Here is an 8,367-nt window from a genome sequence, read left to right as displayed (position 1 = left end):
TTAGGTCCTATTGTATGGATATCTTATTAGTATTAAAGATCACAAGGTAGATATTATATTAGATTAAGATTCTATAATATGAATATTATATTAGTACTAAAATCCACAGGGAACCTATTATATTGGTTTTAGATGCTATAATAAGGATGCTATAGTAAGGATAAATTACCTACCACAGGCAGGTAATTTATCAATTTTCAAAGCTATCATATGGATGTTAGTATTAAAGGTCACAGGGCAGCTGTTGTATCAGTTTTACATGCCATAATGAGGCTATCATGTTTCTGTTATAGCATCTATTCCGTGCAGCTATTTTGTCAGCATTATCTAATAATATGAATAAGATAGTATTTAAGGCCACATTGCAGCTATTCTATTTGTTTTAGATGCTGTAGTACTATATTACATTATTATTAAAAACTCCAGGGAAGCTATTCTGTTATATTTAGATGGTAGAGTATGGATATCCTGTTAGTATAGTATTAAAGGCTGCAAGAAAACTATTATGCCACTTTTAATAGCTATAGTAAAGGCCATAGAAGAGATCTTCAGTTTTAGATACTACAACAAGGATGTCATATTAATAATTAATAATAATATAATAATAATATAATGATTACATTAATATAATATACAGGAATTTACAATATTAGTTTTATGGGTTACTCTATGGATGTTATATTATTATTAAAAGTCACAGGGTAGTTGGGCTGGGGTTGTGGCTCATTTGTAGAGTGCCTGCCTAGCACATGTGAGGCACTGAGTTCAATCCTCAGCACCACATTAAAAAAAAAAAAAGGTATTGTTTCCATATACAACTAAAACAATATTTTAAAAAAAATTCTGTGTAGCTATTATATTAGTTTTATATGTCACAGTATGAATATTATATTAATATTTAAGGCCATAGGGAAGCTAATATATTGTTTTTAGATTGTATATATGAATATATATGTTTAATATATATATTTAAATATATTAAATTTTAAAAAGTATTAAAGCCCACGGGCAAATATTTTATTAGTTTTAGGTGCTAGTTTATCAATATCATATTAATATTAAGGGACCTTGGCAAATGTTATAATATGGATATCATATTAGTACTAAAAGCCACAGGACAGGTATTATATTAGTTTTAGATGCTATAATATGGACATTGCATTAATATGAAAGGCCACAGGAAAGGTATGTTATTAGTTTTAGGTCCACAGTATGGATATAATACTAAATTACACATTTCAGTTACTATGTCAGTTTTTGATGCCATAATATGGATAACATATTAGTTATAAAGTTCACAGGGGAGCTATTATATCCATTACAATTTCATAGTATGGATGACATGTTTGTATTAAAAGGTCACAGGCAGCTCTTCAGTTTTAAAACTAATATTATATCCACATTATAGCATGTAAAACTGATATAACAGCTTTCCTTTGGCCTTAAAGCTTCCCTTTGGCCCACAGGGTTCTGTGTTTGGGACTGGGGTCTGATGGCTTCATGAATGTGGCATGCTTGGTGGCTAGGAAGTTTCTGTGCCAAGACGAGGAATGCCTGGATGCTAGGAAAACTTCTGTGCAAAAACACGGGATGCCTACCTGCTGTAGCAATGCCCTGCATTAGAAGGCTTTGTGCGAGAGTCTTATTGGCTTTGACCTTGATCGCAGGCACACAGCTCCTGGGAATAAAGAAACACTCTTGTTATACAATAAAAATGTTTCACCAAGCTCCCATGCTCCTGGACCTGCCCACCTAACAGTAACTGTAAACAATAAACTTTCTTGATAGCTACATAAAGTTTCTAACATTGCATATTGTAACTGTAGAATGTAACTGAGGAATAAGCTGCATAACGTTGCTAACTCTATAACCTACCAAATGACACAATAAACAATAGTATATTACTGATGCCAATGACCAAATGCAACCTATTGATATAAATAAAGCTGGCAGCTTGACCATTCTGCCATTCTGTCATTCTGACTCTGCATCTTCTCTTTTTATTTTCCTTACATTTAATATTAATATCCATACAGTTATCTATAAAGCTAATATAATAGCTACCCTGTGACCACATTATTGATATTACATTAATATTAAAGGCCACAGGGAAGCTATAATATTAGTTTTAGTTGCAATATCATGGATATCATAGTAGTATTAAAAGCCATTGAAAGTATTATCTTACTTTTGGATGCTATACTATTTATATCATAATTTGATTAAACACCACAGGGTAACTATTAATTTTAGATGCTATATTATTGATATAAGAGGCCAAAGGGCCACTATTGTTTCTAGATAGTACAGTATTGTTTTAGTAAGCTTTTTTGTCATTGTGTCTAAAATTCCTGACAAGAACAATTTTTAGAGAATGAAAATTTTATTTGACACTTATATTTTCCAGATCTAAGTCCATAGAAGACCAACTCCATGGCTCTTGCCCAAATGGTACAGAGGTAGGAAGCAAATCAAGACATGGCAAAGAGGAAGCAGATAGAGAGTTCTGCTCACCAGAGACAAATATACACTCCAAAGAAATGCCCCCAGTGACCCACCTTCTCCAGCTACACACTACCTTCCTACAGTTACCATCCAGTTAAACACTATCAGTGGATTAATGCACTCACTAGGTTAAGGCTCTCATAACCAAATCATTTAACCTTTAAACCTTTCTTGCCTTTTCTCATACATGAGCTTTAGAGTAACACTTCATATCTAAACCATAACATTGTGCCCTTGGCCCCCCAAAAGTTCATGTCCATCTCATGATGCAAAATACATATCCAGGAGTCCACATGTTCTTAACAGTTCCAGTATTCCCCAAAAGTCAAAGTCCAAAACCTCTTCTGAAAATTAAGGCAAAGTCAGCGTGAGACCCCATAAAAATCAAAGCAAGCTACATAATCCAAATATAATGGCATAGATTAAACATTTCCATTCTACAAGTGATAAATAGGGGCATAGAAAGAAGAGATGGGACCAAAACAAGACCAAAATCCAGCTGGGCAAACAAGATCTGTAGTTCCATAGCAAGCATGCCAGGCGAGTGCATTACTGCTTGAGCCACATCCCCAGCCCAACAGATTACTATTAAATGCCAGAGGTCAGCTATTATGATAACTTTATATGCTATCATATGGATATGCTATATTATAGGGTTTATTGCTATCATATGGATATTTTACTTAAAATGACAAGGGGGCTATTTTATTAGTTTCAGAGGGCATAATATGGATAAAATATTAATATTAAATGCCACAGTCTAGCTATTATATTAGTTCTAGGAGATATAGTTTGGGTATCATATTACCTATAAGGGCCACAGGGCTAATATTTTATCAGTTTTAGATGCTATTATGGGTATCATATAAATACTAAGGCCAAAGAGCTACTATTATATCAAGTTAAGATGCTATAATAAGGATGTCTATTGATATTAAAGGATACAGAGCAGCTATTATATCAATTTTAGATGCAATAGTATGTATTACATTAGCTTTATGGGCCACAGGGAAGATATTATATTAGCTTGAAATGCTATAGTACGGATATTACTTTAGTATAAAAGGCAATAGGGAGCCTATAATGTTAGTTTGGGATGTTATGGCATGAATATTATATTAACATTAAATGTCACAGGGAAACTATTATATATCAGTTTTAGATGTTACACTCTTAATATCATATTAGTATTAAAGGCATCAGGGCAACTATTGTATTTGTTTTAGATCTATGTCATGTATGTTATTGTTTCAGTCATCTTTTTCACTGCTTTAACCAAAGGATCTGACAAGAACAATTTTAAAGGAGGAAAAGTTCATTTAGGGGCTCACAGTTTCAGAGATCTCAGCCAATAGATGGCCAACTCCAATCCTTGGGGCTTAAGGTGGGTCAGAAGAGTGTGGTGAAGGAAAGTGGTGATCAGGAAGCAGAGAACCTAGGCACAGCTCACCAAATATGTAACCCAAAGGCACAGCCTCAATGACCCACCTCCTCCAGCTACACACTATTAGCCTGCAGTTTCCACTCAGTTAATTCCTGCCAGAGGATTACTAATTTGGGTTAAGGCTCTCATAACCCATCATTTCACCTTTAAACTTTCTTACATTGTCTCACACATGAGCATATCCAAACCAATTATATGGTATTAAGGCCACAGTGCATCTATTATTTTAAATGCTGCAGTATGGATATTATATTAATATTAAAGGCCACAGGGTAGCTAATATATTTTATTAGCTTTGGATACTATAGGATGGATATCATATAAATATCAAAGGCCACAGGGCAACTATTGCATCAGTTTCAGATGTTCCAATATGAATATCATATTAGAATTAAACACTCCAGGTCAATAATTATGTACTATTAGATTCTCAAGTATGGATATCATGTTAGCATTAAAGTCAACATGGCAGTTTATTGGTTTTAATACTATCTTATAAATATCATATTAGTTTAATGGCCACAAAGCTGATATTATATTAGTTTAAGGTGATACAATATCATATTAATACTATAGGACCTATTTACCAGTTTTATATGGAGCATCCGGTTTATCAGTTTTAGATATATTATGGATATTAAATGAATATTAAATTTCATAAGATACTTATTAAATTGGTTTCACAGGTTATAGGAATGATGTAACATTAATATTAAAGGCCACAGGACATCTATTACATCAGTTTTGGAGACTATAATATTAGTATCAAAAGCTACAGGGGAGCTATTAGTTTAACATGCTTTAGCATGGATGTCACTTAGTATTAAATTCTATTGCACAGCTACTTACTTGTTTTAGATATTACAGTTTGCATCTATTAGTAATAAAGACCTCTGATATCAGTTTTTTGCTATAATATGAAAATCATATTAATATTAAAGGCCACAGAACAGTTATTTAATCAGTTTTCCATGCTATAGTATGAATAACATACCAATAATAAAGGCCACAAGACAGCTATTGTATTAAATTTAGAGGTCACAATATGAATATTATGATATTAAAGTCTAGAGGGCAGCTATCATATTAGTTTTGGATGCTACACTATCAATATTAAAGGACACAAGGAAGTTATTACATTAGTTTTACATGGTATATTATAAATATTATATTAGCAATAAAGGCCACAGAGCAGTTATTACTTTAGTTTTAAAGAGCACAATATGTTTATCATATTACATATCATATTAAAGGGCCCAGGCAGCTACTATATTAAGTTTAGGAGCTACAGTATGGGTAGCATATTAGTATTAAAGTCCACAAGGTATCTATTATGCTAGTTTTAAATCCAACAGTATGGATATAATATTTGTCCTAAGGAGACAGGACATATGTAATATTAATTTAAGATGCTATATTATGGATATAATATTAATATTTAAAGCCAGAAATCATCTATTATGTAATATATGCTATTATATGGATATTATAGTAAGATTAAAGGACACAAATCATCTATTATGTTAGCTTGAGTTGCAGTAGCATGGATATCATATTAGTATTTAAAGCCACGGTGCCACTATTTTAATAGTATTGGATATACTGTAGCACAGATATGATATTAATATAAAAGCCACTGGGAAGCTATTATATTAATTTTGATGCTATACTATAAAAATTGTAATAGTTTTAAAGTTACAGGGCAGCTACTATATTACTTTTAGATGATAAATTAGCTATTATATCAGTTTCAGAGGCTACAGTACAAATATCATGTTAGTACTAAAGTGAACAGGTTAGATACTATATTGGCATATAAATGTCATAGGGAAGCTACTACATTAGTTCAATGTGCTATAATATTGACATTGCATTGATATGGAAGACCACAATTCAGCTATTGTATCAGCTTTAAATACTGTAGTATGAATACCTATTAGCATTAAAGGCCGCAGGGCACTATTATTCTAGTTTTAGAAGCTTTGGTATGGATATTATATGGCTATAATAGATTACAGGCAGCCATTTCATCAGATTTAGATCAACAATATATTTTATTACTATTAAAGTTTTATATTCTGTTATAATTATTGTATTACTATGAAATTCTACAAGGCTGCTATATTATCAGTTTTGGGTGCTATAGTATGTATGCACTATCAGTATTAAAACATCACTTGACAGCTATTACATTAATTTCAGAGGCCACAGTTTTTATCTCAATATTAAAGGCTACCAGGTAGCTATTATGTTAGTTTTAGATGCTACTGTATGGATATTATGTTTATATTAGAGGTCACAGAGCAGCTATTATATTAGTTTTTGGAAGGTATAGTATGGACATCTTTAATATTAAACACAACAGGCACCTATTAGTCTTAGGTACTATATCATGGATATCATTAGTATTAAAGACCACAGGGAAGCTATTATAATATTTTCTAGATACCATAGTGCATATCATATCACTCTTGAAGGCCAAAAGGAAGCTATTTTATTCATTTTAGAGTCTACAGTATGAATATAATATTAGAATAAAAGGCTACATGGAGACTATAATGATGCTACATATGGATAAAAATAGTATTAAAAGGCTACAGGACAGCTATTCTGTTAGTTTCAGAGGACAAAGTATTGATATTATACTAAAGTCAAAGGCTATAGGGCAGCTATTATATTAGTATTAGATGCCATAGTATGGCTATCATATGACATTTATAGGCCACAGGGCACCTATTTTATTACTTTTAGATGCCATAATATGGATATTAGTAGTAAAGACCAAAATTCAGATATTATATTGAATTTATGTGCTATAGTATGGATATTATAAAGGTATTAAAGACCACAGGGCAGCTGCTATAGTACTTTAGGATGCTATAGTATGCATATAACATTAATATTAAAAACCAAAGTCAGCTACTGTTACTTTTAGATTGCATATTATAGATATCATATGATCATGAAAAGACACAAAACAGCTCTTTTTTTTTAGAGAGAGAGTGAGAGAGGAGAGAGAGAGAGAGAGAGAGAGAGAGAGAGAGAGAGAGAGAGAGAGAATTTTTAATATTTTTTTTAAGTTCTCGGCGGACACAACATCTTTGTTGGTATGTGGTGCTGAGGATCGAACCCGGGCCGCACGCATGACAGGCGAGCACGCTACCGCTTGAGCCACATCCCCAGCCCCAAAACAGCTCTTATATTAAGTTTATGTGCTTCTCTGTAGAGATTTTATTATTATTGAAATTCACTGGGCAGATAGTAATATTAGTCTTAGATGCTATAATCTGGATATTACATTATAATATCAATAGTATGGGTAAATATTAAAGGTCACAAGATATTATTATATTAGCATTAGATGCTACAATATGGATATCATGTTGGTATGAAGCCCACAGGACAGATAATATATTACTATAAAATACTATAGAATGGACATAACATCAATATTAAAGGCTACAGTAGAGCTATCATATTTATTTTACATGGTATACTAGGATATTATATTAGGATTAAATTCCACAGGGAATCAATTATATTAGTTTGTCATGCTATAGTATTGACACCATATTGATGTTACATGTCACTTTCCTGCTACAATATTAGCTTTAGATTCTAGAATAAGGATATTACGTTAGTATTAATTGCCACAGGGAAGCTATTTTATCAATTTTATAATAGATGGATGTCATGTAAGTATTTAAAGTCATAAGGTAGCATTTATATCACTAACATTTTATAGTATTGATTTTATACTAGTATTAAAGCCCACAGGGCAGTTATTATATCACTTTTTGATGCAATAGTATGAGTAAATATTAATATTAAAGGCCAAAGGATTAGGGTTAGTGCCCATGGATTTAATCCCCAGTACCCTCCCCCCCAAAAAAGATTAAACTATTCTAAAGTAAAACCTCAGGACATGGTTATATTTTCTCAAACTTGTTTAATTATTCATACATTTAATTACTAGTAACTGACACTCTTAGCTGTATTTTATTATGAACATTTATAACACAAAAATCAAATAGCTCAAACTAATATAAAATTCAAAGTATGTGGGCTGGGGTTGTAGCTCAGTGGTAGAGCACTTACCTAGTATGTGTGAAGTGGTAGGTTTGAGCCTGAGCACCACATAAAAATAAATAAATGAAAATGAAGGCATTGTGTCTAACTACAACTAAAAAAACTTTAAAAAAATTGAAAGCATGTGCCTCTTTTACATATTTCATGTTGAAGTAATAACATATGTTAACTTATTATATTTTTATGCTGTCACTACGTTCTAGGTATTCCTTCTTAAAACATGATCACTACAGGGGAAAAAAATGACATTGTAGAGATTCTATTTCAACTCATGGTTTAAATTTCCCTAAAGAATGACTTTTTTTAAAAAAAGATGTCCTAATACAAAT

Source organism: Urocitellus parryii, unplaced genomic scaffold (genome assembly GCF_045843805.1).
Source record: "Urocitellus parryii isolate mUroPar1 unplaced genomic scaffold, mUroPar1.hap1 Scaffold_105, whole genome shotgun sequence".
Lineage (NCBI taxonomy): Eukaryota > Metazoa > Chordata > Mammalia > Rodentia > Sciuridae > Urocitellus > Urocitellus parryii.
Note: the sequence above shows the minus strand (reverse complement) of the source record.